The sequence below is a fragment of the Sus scrofa genome, chromosome 16 (assembly GCF_000003025.6).
Source record: "Sus scrofa isolate TJ Tabasco breed Duroc chromosome 16, Sscrofa11.1, whole genome shotgun sequence".
Taxonomy (NCBI): domain Eukaryota; kingdom Metazoa; phylum Chordata; class Mammalia; order Artiodactyla; family Suidae; genus Sus; species Sus scrofa.
Window position 1 is genome coordinate 31,847,282 of NC_010458.4, and position 16,000 is coordinate 31,863,281.

Here is a 16,000-nt window from a genome sequence, read left to right on the forward strand (position 1 = left end):
CAGCTCAGATTTGACCCCTAGCCTGGGAACCTCCTTATGCCATGGGTGCAGCCTTAAAAAGAAAAAAAGAGAAAGAGAAAAAAAGCACCAGAGAACTATTAAATATTTGCTCACATATACATGCATTTTAAATACAGTGTTCATGGCATTCCAATTTCTGAGTAGTAACAAGAAGTCTTAGATTTAAGATCAGAAAACTCAAAGTTATTTTATACAAATTTCCTATCCTAAACATTTCTCAGCTTTTCTGAGAAGTTTGAAATAAAGTTTTGTTTGTACCTCAAGTTCATCTTGATACGCATCAATGGTGGAGTTCTGAAACTCTTTTTTTAATATGAGAATATTTTCAAATTATTTCCATTTTAATATGTTAGAATCTACTTAGATTTTTCAAACATCAGACATAAATTTATACATAAAAACAGCCTACATGGACATACACACATCATAATTAGTACTCTTTCATTTATTTGGTAATTTTTTTTTTTTTTTTTTTTTTTTGGCCTATGGCATGCGGAAGTTCCCAGGCCAGGGAACAAACCCATGCCACAACAGTGACAACACCAGATCCCTAACTGATAGGCCACCAGGGAACTCTATCATTTGGTAAATATTGAAAGTATACAATTGTTATGGGCTGAATTATGCCTTACCAAAATTTGTATGTTGAATTCATACCTCCAAAATGACTGGATTTGGAGATAAGGTCTTTAAGAAGGTAATTAACTTTAAATGAAGTCCTAAAGGTGGGGCCCTAATTTGATAAGACTGAAATCCTTAAAAGAAGAAGAAGAGATACTAGAGAAACTTCACCAGAAACCAACCCTGATGAACACCCTCATCTTAAGACTTCCAGGCTTCAGAACTGTGAGAAAATAAATTTATTATTTATTTAAACTACCCAGTTTGTAGTATTTTGTAATGGCAGTCTAAGCTAATGTAACACATAACAGATGACATATTTTAATTTCCAGAGCAAATCAGTAGTGACATCAATACATGATGAAGAAGAAAAAAGAAAACCAAATTCCTCTCCCCCTCCCTTATAGACACACACCACCATGCCACTGCACTTAAAAAAATAATCCTTTGGTCAACATTGTTTCTCCCTGAGTTAGGACCTTAAGCAAAGCATAACCTTAAAAATAAATAAAAAGGTATAGCCCAAGGTTTCTGATTTATGAAAGATCAGAGCTAGTGCTCAATCCAAGTACTAGTGAAGTGAAATTAATAGAGGATTTTGAATTAAGCACTGGATTTGGATGCACATCTCAGATCCTGAGCAAGTCGCATATCTTTTCACTCTCTGAGGTTTCAATATATTCAAAAGTAAGAATAAGACTTTTTTCACTGGGCTATTGTGATAATTAAATGAGAAAAGAAACATAAAAGCATAACTAGTTTTTCTGACAACCGGTCAAAGCTCAGCCCAAAGAAAAATTAGAAAACTAGCATGATGTTCACTGATCCCTTTCAACACAACTCTATCCTCCCAGAGGCCCGCTGCCCAAGCATAGCCTTTGCCTTTGTGTCTCTGAGCTGAGGTGCTCTAGATTATTGCTTAAAGTCATGAATCCAATCACCACAAAGCTTCCAGCATTTTATTTCCAGACAGAAGATTACTGTCTAGTTATGTAATTATTCCCTCAAGCTTAGGTCTGGCTTTCTCTTCCTTTTGAGGTGTAGAACAACTAATCTGATGAACTCTTTTCACAAATATCAGAAGATAAGAAATTTTCACACCAAGACCAAAACAATTTTAATTGGAACACACTCCCTCCACCCCAACACACACACAGAGACACATGTAGCCAAACATTTTTTGTTACCTCATATTTGATTTGAATGAGCAAATCTTCTGATGATGATGTGTGTTTTCTAATTAAAGCTTTTTCTTATTTCACTTTGGAATTAGCTATTAAATTTAGTAACATAAATCTTTGTTCATTTTTAAAAAATTTTTAGTACCTCAGTTTAAACTCAACTATCAAATAGTTGTATATTTTATATCCTGTAGGTTAAACGTAAGTAATTAATAATATTAAAGCTTAAGAGATACCAAAAACTATTCACATCTTTTTCTCTAAGAGTTTTGTGGGTAATAATGCTTAGTAAAAACTATGGTATACTTCAGAAACCTCCTGGAAAGCTCTTGTCATCTGTTCAAAGTCCCTAAACCTTTCCCTTAAAACTGCAGGAGAGCTGCTCTAACAATCTTTTTCCTAGCCCCCTACTTCATGTCTGAATTAAAGTCCCAGTGAGTTCTATACTTTCCATCACTGGATCTTTTGAACCAAAAGAATTATTTCCTTAGTAGGTTTTCTGTGAGGGAGGGAGGTTATATTCTTGAGCCTCTTCAAGTAAAGTTCCCATGAATTCAACCAAGTTTTCAACATGCTGCTGAAAAATTGTGTTTCAGACCCTGACCCCAGGGACATTCTCTTTGTTCCTGTGTCTAATTTAGTTTCCACTTCCACCGGGCTTCTGAGGGGAGGACTGTCAGACAGCAGAAAGAGAACTGCACTGGAAGTAAGGAGATGTGGGATCGATGTCTCTAATTAGTAATGGGGACGTAGGTAGCTAGACCACTTAGCACCTGACTCCTTCCTCACCCCTCAAGTCAAGAAAAAGTACCTGCCCTGTCTATCTTCCAGGTTGCTATCTATCTCACAATATCTCCAGATACTGTGAACACACATAATGAATTCTACGCAATATAATCATGACAGTATTATATTTTTTTCATTATTTAAATTCTAATTTACAACACAAACATCTATGAATCAGAAACTTATAGGAAACAACTCCAATTTTAATGGATTAAGTACAACCCTGATGACATTTAAAATCCTGAGTTGGAAATCAGTAAATACCCATTTCTCATGTTATGAAAATTTTGTCGTGGGAATGAAATAAAATCAATGGGAAAAAAAAAGTTGATTTTCTTTATGTTATATAGACTTCTCTCAAGAGTAACTGGATTTCATTTAACCACTAAATAAAATACAAAACCAGCCTTTCAAAGTTGTATTTCCTCAGGATGTCTTTTTCATGAATCTTTACCGACTAGGAATAAAATTTTAAAAAATTAATTGAACAACAACTGGCAGATATTTACTCGGTATCTGATATATTCTGTCCACTCTTTCACATGAGTTTGCACTTTTCTGGTTATTTCAAAATGACAGTCTCATAACTGGTAGAAGACAATTCTCTCTGGTTTTCTCCATTGGCTGAATGTCTTATAAGTAAAGATATTAACTACCTTTGATCAGAACAATGTTCCAAGAATATTTGTATATAAAATAGTCTTCAAAATAAAGATAATACTTTATTCTGGGGGAAAAGATAGTACTTTATTCTGTAATAGAAAGGTAATATTGGAGTTCCCATGGTGGCTCAGTGGTTAATGAATCTCACTAGGAACCATGAAGTTACAGGTTCGATCCCTGGCCTCGCTCAGTGGGTTAAGGATCTGGCGTTTCCGTGTAGGTTGCAGACACGGCTTCGATCCCACGTTGCTATGGCCTGGCATAGGCTGGCAGCTACAACTCCAATTAGACCCCTAACCTGGGAACCTCCATATGCCACAGGTGGGGCCCTAGAAAAGGAAAAAACAAAAAACAAAAAAATTAAAAATTAAAAAAATTTAAAAAAGGAAAGATAATATCTCCCTCAGGGGCAGAGGTCAACTAGGCTTACTACTTATTATAAAAGAGTTGGGTTCTCTAAGCTCAGAATTCCTCCCCTTTGCACAGCTTGCTGCATGTATAGAGGTTATCCATTCCTCTCTGCATTGCCCTGTGGCATCTGGGGTTTAGAAAACTAGTGTAAATGTGGACATGCTGGATGCCACTGTTGTCCTTGAGTAGTAAAGTTTTTAAACTCTTGATCCAAAGTCTTGTGGCTTTTACCACCACCCATGAAACTGTGGCAGGCTAACTTGTTAGTATTCAAGTGGAGAAGAATCCCCCACCCCCACCCCCACCCCCGCATCCTGGGCACATGGAAGTTCCAAGGCTTGGGGTCAAATCAGAGCTACAGCTGCTGGCCTGTGCCACAGCAACTCGGGATCCAAGTCTTGTCTGAGACCTATACCACAGCTCAAGCAATGTCGGATCCTTAACCCCTGGGCGAGGCCAGGGACCAAACCCGCATCCTCATGGATACCAGTCAGATTCACTCTGCTATGCCACAAGGGAACTCCCTAGAGAAGAATTTTAGATTCTTGACAACAGAAACATCCGATAAAAAGAGAATATAAATGATCTTTATCAATATTTTCCATCACCGAATTCCACTGGTGAGTTATTATTATTAAAAAAAAAAAACTTGTTAATCTAAGACATTTGCAAACTCAGTGACTAAGAGGGTACTATTATAGTAAACTTTCACTGGAGTCCAACTAAGAAAACCTTGCATATTCAGTAGGCAACTAAAATTGCCCAAATTGATACCCAGGGTTTTTATGTCATGGGGCCGCCCGGATTCTTATGAATATTTTTGTTCTTTCTTACATTATTGTACAAGAGTTGCCAATCATTTTATTTCTGTCCATGCTTCTCTTTAGCACACAGTTCAGAAGGAACTGCTCTCTAGCAAAAGACTCTGACCTACAGGCCAGTCATTTGAGCTGGGGTAGGCAACTAAAAATAGCTCAGCCAATCCTACTCTCAAGTCAAGGAATTTGGAAATGAGACCCAAGAAGTGCAATTTCTATTGCTGTGAAGTTGTGCTGAAAAATCTATTGACTAGGAGACTGAGATTAGCACCTGAAGGCTATCGTGGTGAGATATATGCATACAGAAGAGCAAGAAGACAGTTCCAGACAGATAAAAATGAAGTGGACACATAAGGCTTAACAAGAGACATGCAAAGCCCAAGAGAGACAGAAACCAAGAGAGAAAATGCCAACCATTGTGCCCTTTCCCATGGACTCAGGCTCTGCTTCTTGCTTTGATGCCTGTAGAACTTTCTATATTCTCACAAGAAATTTCCTTTATTCAAGGAACAAAAGAGCTTCTGATTAACTGAGTTAAAATTAGTTATTTATTTATTTCCATTATTTTTACTTTGACACAAATATTTTATTTAATGGTTTTCTTACAATTAAAACAGTTTTGAGACCATCTAGAACATACCCTTAGGTGATGCAATAGTGTGATGGGTTGAAAGAACTAACACAATTGCTTACATAACAGCTCTTATAACCTAATCCTAAATATAACAAACATTAAAACTTCATAATGATGGTAAAAAGCAAAGTCCATAGAGTTGGACAAGACTTGACTTGGAAAAATATTAGTGGTGTTTGCACTGCCTAATAATGTAAATTTTCTGAGTCTCATTTTTTCACCTGTGAAAATAAAATATTAATGCCTACCTTGCAGACATAAATGTTCGTTATAAGGACTAAAAATTAATGACATGTAATGGTGTCACAACTCCACAGCCATCTCCATTTCTCCCCACCCCTCCCCAAAACCTCCCCTTATTGTTTACTAGACTAGATTGCTACTGAGGTTAATAGCCTAGTCATCCCTACTTGCACCTGCTCTGCCTTGTGACCTCAGAGCGAATCTGTCTTTGCAGGACCAGATACTAGACTTTGATGATGAAGACTTATAGAATGGACAGAGGAGGCCAGAACCCAGGAGGCAGTAGATGGGAGAAATAACTCTGCAAAAATTAGTAGTGAGAGTCTATGTAAAGAAGGGGAGATAAAACAAGAGGAGGGAAAAAGAGGAAAGGCATTGCATTCCTGGGAGACTACAGAAAACTGGTCTCCAGAGAATTATAAGAAGTGCAAAAAAAAAATGGAAAAAGGAGGAGAGAAAGTGGGAAGGCATTATTAGACCTTAATAACTGAATCCTCAAGATGTATAGTTAAAGAATGAAACTGCCTTTTTAATTTAGAGATAGTAGCAGGAGAAGCCAGCTGCTGAAATGTGGTTCTTTGATTACAACATTAACCAAGTTTGAATCACAGAAATCCACAGAATCAGTATTTAAATATAAATTATATGTAATCTAGTATATCATGCTGTCAATAAAGAGTGCTATCTTTACTTTTCCTGCTACTCCAGATACAGTATAAGAGGAATATAAAATATAAAAGAACTAAATTCCACTGTCAAAGGCAACAAAGATTTTTGTATTTTACTCACTCCTTATAAGGATGATGGTACAATAATAATGAAACTTCTGTCAACCTGAAATGACTATATTGTCTTCATACAATGCAGACCTCCTACTTAGCCAACAGTTCCTTCATTTAAGTGCTGTGATGAAGAAGCTGAATTCAAGCCTCAATGAGAGTCACACTAAGTCTTTACAGAGAGAGGATTACTGTCATTATGTATTAAACAATTATTATGTAGCAGGTACCACATTAGGCATGTTATATTTCACCCACTTTTCTCAGAACATATGAAGTAGGAAATATTAGAACTATGATATTTCCATGTTACAATGGAGAAGAATGAAACTTAGAAAAGTTAAATGATATGCTATATTAATTAGAGTAGAGGCTACTTACATACTGGGATACAGAATAAAACTCAAAGTTACAGCTAGGATCTGTAGAGCAAGCCAACACTGGGATAGAAGCCAGGGCATATTCAAACAGATTAAGTCCAGTAGAAGTGGAAGATTAAAGGAAAAGCAGAAGGCAGGCTGAAGAAGTCCTGGATTCCCCGGGGCTTCCCAGATCTGACTATTCCAGATGCCTACTAGCTGGTAGAAATGGAGATTCCAATATATATATAGGATGGCACAGTTTAGTCAAGAATGGGGCAAAATTAACTTGAAGTTCTACAGTCTTAGTGTCAGCAGCTTACTGGGTCCTAGGGAACAAGAGGTGCATGCTAGAAAACTTTATTTTCATCTGAATACCATGTCTTTTAAAGATGTTTTCATGGTAGAGTGTATTTCCTATGACTAAATATTTTAAGTGTTTATACCCTTAGAAGTTTGGTTCCTAAATTTTGTTGATCTTCCAAGCATTTTTGAAGATTGTACACTTCATTCTTGGGATGAAAGAGTCAAGACTAAGTACAGTGTTTCAGTGTGGTTTTGTATTTCCTGTCTTCCTGTCATAGATAAACTCACACGCCTGACAGCAATGTCAATATCATCTCACAGACAGGCATTAAATACAGGGGAGATGGTAAGCCATCACCTAGATTAAATTCCACAGGCTTTTTCCCCCCATTATAAATCTAAGCCATCTGACCTTAACAGCAGGTGCATCCTCTTTCAAGAGACACAGGATTTGGTGGATAGACTAGCCCTGCATGATATGCACAGACTCTACTTTATGACATCCTTTTACATAGTAAAGGCTGACTACAAATTACCTGGAATGGCCAAAAGTAGGAGAAAACTCTTATCAAGCAGAAAGGAAAGTTTGCTTGTAGAAATTAAGCAGCCCTTGAATAAACAAGCAGTAATTGCTACAGTAACTTTGCAAATCACAGAAACAATAGGACTACAATTTTTTTAATGTTTGAGAATGTCAGTTCATTGCTTCCTGTTTACTTGTAATTATTTGAAAATAACCTGGATAACTTTATAATCAAGATATTTCCTCTTGGCTCCCTGGTATACATCAGACTGCCTGAGGAGAGGATTGACATCCTAAGGTGTCCAAAGCATAATCAGTCTTAAGAGCTGCTAATGTTAAAATCCTGACTAATGTTAATCAAAAAAAAAAAAAACCTTAGCTAGTTAAACACATACACTCACACACAGACACAGTATACTCACACACTAAGATCACAATAGTTTTTAAAACACAGCTGGTAAGTGATGCTGCCTAATTTAAAAATCATTTTGGCCCACAGCCACCTTGCAAAATTATATTCGTTTGTGTGCCATGTCTGTGCATATGCATTTGTTCCAATAATTAGTCAATAAAGGCTGTTTGAAATTTTCTAAGTAATGTCTAGTTTCTGCCTGACACTGTGTAGTTAACAAAAGTCAAAACATCAGAAGAACATATATACACTTCAGGTAAGGACAGTTTAGCTAATGGGGAAAAAAAAAAAAAAAAAAAAAAAAAACCCTTTCTCCACTTTTATTATGCACTAGCATTGATTGAGCTGATTTATTTTATGACTGCAATCTTAGGAAATGTATAGAAATCTGCTGACTATTACATCAGTTATATACTTTATGTATCTAGATATTGGTATATTTAAGCACACAGATATTAAGGTGATGTATTAAGTTGGATCAAAGTAGAAAGACCTAACTTGCCTATTTGAAAATAATAGGCCAAAGAAGGACTGAACATGTATCCCACTAGGATAACTCTTTGTGGCTCTGCACACACTTGCCTCTGACCCTGGCACAAGCACCCAGGGCATTCCTCTGCCATATTCTGCCCTGCCCTTTTTACTTGCTCCTGCCCCTTCTAGTATTTATACTGTATTCTGTTAGAGACAATATTTTATGCATATTTATACCCCTATTACCTTTGGTTTCGCTCAGTACATAGTTAAGTGATCAATAAGTTTTAGTTGAATTAACAGGAGTGACATTTTTAAAAAATCAATTTGCTTCCCCTTTCTTGTTTTCTAGATACTCACCAATTCTTACTATAGTCGACCTTAGGCATCCATTCGTCAAAACAGGGATGAGACCATGTTAACAGAAGAAACTGGGGAGACAGCCAAGGAAACATGCGGGAACTATCACTTGAAAAATAGGATGACAGTGCACCATCACAGCTTTGTAATCCAAGTTACTGCCATGAGATAAGAACTAATGATTCTTTCCATTCTCTCCTGTGTGCCCTAGCAATACTACGTTTTGAAGGTCATGCTCCTTGTGTTCTCCCTTCAGGTATAATCCATCATTAAAGCTTACAGGAGTCAAGACAAAGGAGGCTAGGAGGTGGTAAATAATAATAAAAGAACCTAGGTTGGACAGGGGTTCTTTCCCAAAAGAAACTGTTAAGAAGGGGTGAAGAAGGAAAGCCATTTGGGTGAGTTGAGCTGAATACAGAGAGAAGGGGACTTATGTACTGCGACCTGCTTTGTGGCTCACGGAGGGGTCCAGTTTCAAGTGACCTTACCTCAACCAGAATCACCAACACGTGAAGAGAGAGATGCAGCATGGACAGTCAGAGGGAGCTCTGATCTAGAATATTTCAGAGTTTCTTTTAGCTCATATTTTACATAAATGCCAAGTTGAGAGCCAGATGGCCTGACTGCCCCACCACAAGGAACAAGTTAATCCTCTCAGAAAGGCTCTGGGTAGATCGCTAGTTCAGGCCACTGGGTGAACTAGGTGGCAGATGCTTAGGGAATGACACTGAAGAGAAATCAAGTTAGCCAAGAGCAACGGCCAATTGCTACTGCAATTTCCAAGACAATGGACACCATGTTACGTGAGCTTCAGTTTCATGATTAGATGCTGTAGGATGCTCTTACACCTATATAAGACAGTTTTTCATTATTATTATCCCCACAGTAGCATTGAGGAAACTGAGATGAGGTAACTTTTACAAAGCATTATGCTAATACCCAACAGAGCTGAAAGTAAAAACAAGGCAGTTGGGCTCATGGATTAGTTTCATTTTGAATTAGTGTCTCAGCTAGGACAATCGGAATCCTAACTTGGCATTCAAGGCCGCAAGCAATCCTACACTTAAATTAGGATTTCCACTCTGAGACAACTCTTTTTTTTCAAAGGTTCCCCCTGTCCACCAAGTTATTTAATGCTCTTTTTGTCCTACGTTAAGCCCACTGACATGTCAAAATTCTTTTATTCTCACCTTAAAAACACACACACACAAACAAAACAAAAAAAATGTCTCTTGATTTCTATATTCCCTCTACCTAATACTCAAATGATCAAATTTACCTCTACAGTAAAACTTCTCAAATAAGCTGTCCATTTTTAAGAACTGAATGTTTGTATCCTCCTAAAACATATATGCTGAAGATCTAACATCCAATGTGATAGTATTTGGAGATAGGGCTTTTGGGAGATCAGGGTTAGACTGAGTCTTCATCAAAAGATTAGTGGCCTTATAAGAAAAAAAGAGAAAGATCTCTTTACCCCTTGCTTTCATCTGTTCTCTCCCAAAGTCTAGAAAATAATAACTTTGCAACTCTCTTACTCTCCATGCACCCACTGAGGAAAGGGCATGTGAGGACACAGAGAAGAAAATGCCTGCAAGCCAGGAATAGAGGTCGTACCAAGTAGTGTATCATAGACACCTTTCCAGATTCCAGAACTATGAGAAAGAAATTTATTTTTTAAGCTACTCAGTACATAGTATTATGTTATAGCACTCCAAGCAGACTAAGACTTCCATACCTACTCAGTCTAGCATCTATCCTCATCAGTACACCAAAACAGTCCTTTCTAAGACCATCGCTAGCATTCTAGCATTCATGTTGACAAGTCTGAGGTAACCTTCTCTATCTGCATCTTACTGTACTTCCTGCTGAATTTAACATGTTTGTCCACACCCTTCTTTTTGACCTCCATGGCACTCTATTTTGAGCTCTATGGCACTAACTTTTCCTATTTTTCCTTTCCTCTTACACACAGGCAAATTTCTCATAGCTTTCTTTTTTTAAAAAAATTAAAGTTTAGTTGATTTACAATGTTGTGTTAGTTTCTGATGTACAGCAAAGTTATACACATATACAGATTTTGTTTCATATTCTTTTGGATTATGGTTTAGTACAGGATATTGAATATAGTTCCCTGTGCTATTCAATAGGACCCTGTTGTTTATTTTACATACAGTACTTGTATCTGCTAATCCCAAACTCCTAATTTATCCTTCCCCACCCCCTTTCTTCTTTGGTAACCATAATTTGTTTTCTATGCCTGTGGGTCCATTTCATAAATAAGTTCATTTGGATCAAAATTTCAATTCCATGTATAAGTGATATCATATGGTTTTTCTCTCTTTGACTTAACTTCGCATAGTATGATAATCTCTAGGTTCACCCATGTTGCTGCAAATGTCATTATTTCATTCTTTTTTATTCAGCTTTCTTAAACTCCTCCTCAAGGCTCATTCCTGGTTCTCCTTATTCAAGTATACACTTTTCTTATGTTATCCTATCTAGACTGATTATTTTAAAAGCCTATGTATAAGCCAGTGATTCTTAAATATATTTCCCTAGATTAACCCTCTCTCTGAATACCAATCTAGAATATTCAGTGGCTTAATAGTATATGCAACTGTCATAATATTCCAATAGACATATTCCAATATCTAATATGGAGCTCATTTTTTTCATAATGATTGAGAGGCTTCTATTGGCATGAGCAGAAATTCTCACACATCACTTTCCCTCAGGGGATGAACTTCGACTGGTAACTTGGTTTTACCCCTATGTTTTTACCGTGCTATGATCACTGTTTCTATGACCTCAGATACACTATCCTTAATTCTAGGACTGCCTCACAGGTAACATAATGTTTTATGCAGGAACTCATATCATGGGAAAACTTTCAGGAAAATCCCATCATATATAGGACTTTTAAGATGAATAAACAATGAAGACTCTACTATTTGGATTCCTCATTTTGTTATCCCTAGTTCTCTGACCCTATTCTTGGCTTGAAAACCATAGGGAAAAAAAAAAAAAAAAAAAAAACCAAGACAAATATGTTTGAACTTCAGTTTTATCATTCACAATCTGTGTATCAATAGACAAGTGACTTATCATATCTGAGCATTATTTACCTGTCTCTAAAGTGGAAATGATTATAATACCATGAGTTTGTCAAAGAATTAAATCAGACAAAAAAGAACAGGGCTTTGCACATAATAGCTTTTTTTCAGATCATTTGGAAGTCTCTTTGGTGTATCAAATTATTATTAACATAGCTATTAACATAGCTTCTCACTTTCAGGAAGATTCAAAGGTATACTGATCAAGCTGCACTTTCCTCCATAAATAAAGGAACATTAGAGAATAACTTCTCAGAGCTGGATGTAAAGAAAGCCACTCTCAAATTTTCTCTGGTTAACTATATTATACTGTGAGATAGCACAAAGCAAACCATTTTCTCTATTAAGTAAGGTCAAAAATATAACCTAAAACTCCAGATATCTTTGAATCACAGCAACAAATCAACAAACAAAAATTGTCACTGATGACAGAGAAGGATGCCACTCAGTTTTATTCTTGACTTTGTTATTATCTTGCTAAGTCACTTAACATTTTAAGATGCAGCTGAACTGAAAGAGACAGAAACAATAGGTTTACTTAGTTCATGAAACTCTTCTTTGCGCTTTTTTGGTATCAGTCTAGAAAATAACAACTTTGCAACATGATCCATAAGGGGTGGGTCCCAGAAGGAACAAATGTATTTATAGGCTTTAACCATCTATAATCTGTGCCACAGTTTTCTAACTTGGAAACAGCATTTGTTACTAATGTGGTCTTTCCTGCTGGCCCTAACCTTGATCCAGTGCTCTGCATCCAAAGACTACTCTCAGTTTAAAGACTGATTGATTCAAGGTTCTAGGACTTCAAACCATACTGATTTCCTACACTATCCAGTGACTGGTGAAGGTTTATTATTCATCTAATTCTCCCATAGCCTCCATTTTTTTCCTTATTTCCAAATGACAAAGATGACTTAGCCCAAGGCATCTATAATAACTAGGAAAAGGACTTTCCTTTTTAGTCCCTCCAGCCAGTTCAGAGACATCCTGATACACATAAAACACACATTTCTGCCCTTCAGTTTTCCATTGCTCCATCATGGTAGGTACAGTCAACATGCTACCCTTCTCTTCTAGTTTCTCTCTTCCATGGCAATTGCTCAGTTTTAGATTTTCACCTATCTATCCTAAATGAGCAAGGCTCTTCCCAAAGACACTGATGCTCAAAATTCCCTTGGTAGTCTTTTCCAAGGAAATTTTCATCCATTGATATCTAGAGAACTCAATTCCTTCCACATTAAAGCTGGGGACAGTTGTTGGCACAATGTCTGGTGAATTCTTCACCTGCTTAGAGCATCCCAAAAATCTCAGAATAAGTCTCATGGCACAACTTATTCCAAAATCACACCAAAATACATCTCTTTTCTGGCTACCTTCCTCTGATAAATAGATCCCTTCATTCAGATACTTATTTATGTATTCATAGTCATTCATTCATTCATTCAACAAGTATTTACTCAGTTCTTACTATTGTACAAAGCATGGTGTGCTGGATGCAAGAAGAAAATGGCATAGGGGCATGTTTTTTTACTTATGTTCAGCATTCCATTTGAGTAGTTTAACATAAATCAAATAGGTGAAGAACTGAATGAATAATGACATATTCAGATATGTGCTTTAAAGAACGAGGACATTTAATGAGAGAACCTAGCCTTAGCTGGGTGTGAAGAAAGGTTTGCTAGAGAAAGTCTATTTGAGCTAAAGGACAAATGATTAGAAGGTGATAACTAGGCTTTCCCATTGTGGTTCAGCAGGTTAAGGACCCAACATAGTCTACATGAGGATGCAGGTTCAATTCCTGGCCTCACTCAGTGGGTTAAGGACTGGTGTTGCCACAAGCTATGGTGTAGGTTTCAGATGTGGCTCAAATCTGGTGTTGCTACGGCTATGGCATAGGCCTGCAGCTACAGCTCCAATTCGACCCCTAATCCGGGAACTTACATATGCCATAGGCATAGCCATAAAAAAGAAGAAGAAGAAAAGAAGGTGATAACTAGACAAAGAGTAAAAGTTTCCAGGAAGAGAGAATGGGATATACTAATTCCTTAAAAAGAAGAACTAGAAGCCCAGCGTGCCTGGACATAGGTAAAGATGTGTGTGCAAAACATAGAAGTGAAGACATGAACCAAACTTGGTATCAGGATTTGCAGACCCTGTGAGATTTTCGACTTTGTCCCTAGATCAACAAAAAATTCACCAAAGACCTTTGATCAAGGGATGCAGAATGGGGGAATGGATGGTGACATGATCAGATTTGCATTATGAACTCACTCTAGCACATACTGGGAATGGATTGGAATAGGTGAGTGAGTGTGGGACATCCAGGTAAGTGAAACACTGAGAAATTAGACTAAGGTAGTGCCATGAAAGAAATGACGTACAATTAACAACATTTAGTATAGCATCTGAACTCAGAGGTGTTCTCATATATTTCATGGTTTCCTTTCATTTCAAAAGCATGTAGCCAGGAAACTTAAAAAACTTTCTGTTACCACTCAGATCAAGAATCATCCTACATTAAGTAATCTGAGTTCCTGAGATGCCACAATTATTCTCTAGAGAGAGAGAGTCAGAGTCACCCCTAATTGTATCTCTAGGTTACACTTATTTCCACTATAGAAAAGAACAGCTTCTTCTTCATAATCAACACAGTGACACTTTCATCATCCAGCACTGAACAGAAAATATAACCGATTTTTCCAGTACAATATATATAGGTGAATATACCACTACAGTGCTAGGAATGTAAGGCAAGCACTTATAAACCGTACAGCTCATTAAATGCTGGTTATACCACCTTATTTGAAAGCATTAACTTTTATGAAAAACATATAAAGGTGTTTGTTAGAAACCAGAGAATTGTATTTCATGATGTGACCTAGGAATGACAGTTTCTACTCCTCTGTGCAGTGGAACACCCATCCATTTGAAGAGAACATAAAAAGTACATGATGCCTCTTATAACATGCCAGTGACTAATACTTCCCTCTTATTCCTTTTTCACAGCAAGAAAACAAGAACAGCCTGCTTATACCATTCTCAAGTGGTTTTAAAAGCTCTTTAAACTACTCAGCATATTAATGATTTGCTATTTATAAATTACACCCATTGAAAGGGCAACATGACAAATAAATATAACACTGAAACTTGTCTCTGTCAGAAACTTGCCTCTTCCTCATCCAAGAAGAACAAAGGCAAGGCACTCTCCATTTGACATTACTGTTATCAGAAGCTGAGCTATAAGACCTTTACGACCCTGAGTGATGAGCTGGCTTTATTTTTTTCAATAGAAAATCTTCTATGAGTTCATAAGGCAAGAGAGAACTTAATTAAAGTGTAATTCTTCCAACAGATAATAAAAATGGGGGGGTAGTAATCATGCTTCTTTTATGCTCTTTTCCTTTGTTTATTTTAATTACTAGACATTTCAATTTATTATGATTCAACCCACATACTAATGCCATAAAATCACATAACCCACCTTAAAAAAAAAAAAAAAAGATTCAGCTGGCAAATCTCAGTCTATTTTGTCAAAAGCTAGAGAAGCTAAGAAAATAAAATTCACTTTTATAGCACATTACTCACCCATATTACAGATCTTCACATTAAAGGTTAATTTGTATTTCTAAATAGCTTTAGAAAGTATATGAAGTAGCTGACAGTTTTGGTTTGGCTGTTTTCCCATCAGAATATAATCACTTAAAGAACAGTCTTGCATGCTGCTGTCACAGAAATGGCAGCAGAGGGGAACAAGTGGCATTTGTGCAAATGAGTACATACACATCTATTTATTTTAAAAGGCAGAATAAAAGCTCATATTCTGAAGAACTCATTGTTGATTGTTGTTTAAATAATCTGTAAATATGGATTATGACAAGTAGGATAAATTATAAAACTTAGAATTGAAAAGGTATCATTTACTACTTAAATAATAAGTACTCTGGTTGACTGAAAACACTTGTATTGATAGTTGCAAAACAGCAGAGATATGGAATTAGTAATTGGTATGCCTCAGAGCAGCAGCCTCTACATAGCAGCTCTCAGTCTGCTGGGAGGTATGCTGCTGTGAATGTTAGAGAAGGGGCTTGTGGATGGAAGGAGGGACTTCCTCACTATTCGACCTCAAAGTGGGCTCTCTTCTCTGACATCCTCTCTAGAGAATTTATCATCTATAATATATTCCAAAAGTTAACAGATTACGTATTACTATACCATTGTTCTTGGTTCATTCACATTTAGAGTAACAAAAGATAGGAATGTATTATCATTTTCAGTGTCAGTGGCTCTTCTATC